The sequence below is a fragment of the Orycteropus afer genome, unplaced genomic scaffold (assembly GCF_000298275.1).
Source record: "Orycteropus afer afer isolate SDZICR_OR568_19922 unplaced genomic scaffold, OryAfe1.0 scaffold00605, whole genome shotgun sequence".
NCBI classification, from domain to species: Eukaryota; Metazoa; Chordata; class Mammalia; order Tubulidentata; family Orycteropodidae; genus Orycteropus; species Orycteropus afer.
In genome coordinates this window covers 33,008-35,800 of record NW_006922192.1, presented here as the reverse complement: position 1 = coordinate 35,800, position 2,793 = coordinate 33,008, and positions in this window count along the sequence as shown.

Here is a 2,793-nt window from a genome sequence, read left to right as displayed (position 1 = left end):
TTTCCTCTCCATAAATCAGGGCTAGCCTCAGACCCACTGCATGGGGTTGCTGTCAGGATGATTCTGGGGCACAATCTGCCTTCACAGGACATTGCTCCTAACAGACACAATCCTGTCCTGAGCTTATGTTCTGGGCGTGGGTGATGACGTGAAGTGTGAGTTACACTGAAAATCCAGACATCTGCAGAAACCCTCCTCTGCAGAATCTCCAGAGCAGACAGCAGTCCAGTTGCCTTCAGGTGCCTGGGAGGGAGACGGTGGAGGACACCCACTGCACAGGTGGGCCAGCTGAGTCTTCATCCTATGCACACATGAGCACACTCACACGTGCACACACACACATGAGCCACGTACGGATGGGAACTCCGAGGTTCAGGATAGCGGAGTGGGGGTCCGGAGTCACATGGGTGGGAAGAGGCCAGTGGGGTCTTGAACCTGGGTCCACCAGCTGCGAGCCCAGGCATCTGCTGCCCCCACCTGCCCAGTGGTGGCTCTTCATGCTGAGGGACAGGGGAAGACCCTCAGGGCTTGTCCTCTGCCACGACCCCCATGGTGCCCCACAGTCTTCCTTACAAGCCACACACAGAAGCTGCCACGGTGCCAGAAGCCAGCTCTGCCAAGGGCAGGGGAGGAGTTTCAGACTCCCTCTCAGCTTCCCGGGGAGACACGGTCCCAGTGTTCTAGGCCAGAGCCAGGCCTCATGCTGTCACTGTCTTAGTTTTAATGGTATTTTTGTAGGTACAGTCCAGACTAGAGGGGTGCCCAAGGGGCACAAGGAAGGTCATACCTTGTCTCAGGCCACTTGGGGCATTACAGGGGACCAAGTGAGTCCAGATTCGAAGGCCATTGATACACCTGCCCAGGACCAGGGTCGCCAGGGAACCACATGCCCTGCTCGTGGGTGCCTGGACTTGTGGCCGACTGGTGGCCCAGGAGACATGGACAGCATAGACAAGATGAGGTGTTTGGGAAAGCAGTCATGGCAGGTGGGGCCTGGGGGAGGGAGGATGAGGAGGGACAGGGTGAGGAGGGATGGGAAGGAGGCAGGGGGCACGGAGCAGACTGGACGCTTGTGTGCAGAGAGCAGGGAGTCGTCAGAATGGACCACAAACCTGAGTACCGCCAAGACCTGGGGACCACCTTGGCATTCCTGACCAGGAATAACCTCCACCCACAGGCCCTCTGCAAGTCATGCTGCCCTATCAGTCTGTCCACCCATATGTGTGGTGTGTGTGGGCATGGTGTGTGTGTGTCTGTGTGGTGTGTGTGTCTGTGTGGTGTGTGTGTGTGTTCACAGTGTGGTGTGTGTGTCTGTGTGGTGTGCATGTGCACAGTGTGGTGTGTGTGGGCACAGTGTGGTATATGGGTGCATGGTGTGGTGTATGTGTGCACAGTGGTGTGTGTGTGTGGTGTGTGTGTGTCTGTGTGGGGTGTGTGTGTGTTCACAATGTGGTGCGTGTGTCTGTGTGGTGTGCATGTGCACAGTGTGGTGTGTGTGGGCACAGTGTGGTGTATGGGTGCATGGTGTGGCATATGTGTGCACAGTGGTGTGTGTGTGTGGTGTGTGCACAGTGTGGTGTGTTTCTTGTGGTGTGTGTGCTCACACGGTGTGGTGTGTGTCTGTGTGGTGTGTTTAATTTTGTACAATTATGAACATTGGTGTACAAGTATCTGTGTGAGTCTCTGCTTTCAGCTCTTTTGGGCACATAGCTAGGAGTGGAATTGCTGGATCACATGGTAGTTCTGTGTTTAACTTTTTGAAGAAACAACTTACTGCGGCTGCACCATTTTGCATTCCCACTATCAGTGGGCGAGGGTTTCTGTTTCCTCACCAACACCTGCTGTTTTCTGTTTTCATAATCATACCTATATTAGTGAGTAGGAAAGGATATTTCAATACGGTTTGGATCTGCATTTCTCTAGTGACTACTATTATCAGTCAGAACAAGGGCAGGGGCCGGCTGTGGACAGACCATCAATTGCTCATACACAAGTTAAAGTTGAAGCTGAAGAAAATGAAGACAAGTCCATGACCACCAAGCTACGACCTAGAGTATATCCCACCTGAATTTAGAGACTATCTCAATAATAGATTTAACGCATTGAACACCAGTGACTAAAGGTCAGAGAAGTTGTGGGATGACATCAGGAACATCATATATGAAGACAGCAAAAGGTCATTAAAGAAACAGGAAAGGAAGAAAAGACCCAAATGGATGTCAGAAGAGACTCTGAAACTTGCTCTTGAATGTACAATAGCTAAAGCAAATGGAAGAAATGATGAAGTAAAAGAGCTGAACAGAAGATTTCAAAGGGCAGCTCTAGAAGACAAAGTCAAGCATTATGATGAAAGGTGCAAAGACCTTTGTTAGAAAACTAAGAGGGAAGGACACCCTCGGCACTTCTCAAACTGAAAGAAATGAAGAAAAAATTCAAGTCTTGACTTACAATATTGAAGGGTTTTATGGGTAAAATATTGAACTACTCAGGAAGCATGAAGGGAGGTTGGGAGGAATATACACAGCCATATATATACGCAGTCACTGCACCAGAAAGAATTGGTCAGTGTTCATCCTTTTCAGAAGGTAGCATATGATCAAGAACTGATGGTACTGAAGGAAGAAGTCAAAGCTGCACTGAAGGAATTAGTGAAAAACAAGGTCCCAGGAATTGATAGAATACTCATTGAGATGTTTCAATAAACAGATGCCACACTGGTAATGAAGGAAGAAGTCAAAGCTGCAATGAAAGAACTGGCGAAGAACAAGGCTCCGGGAATTGATGGCATACCGA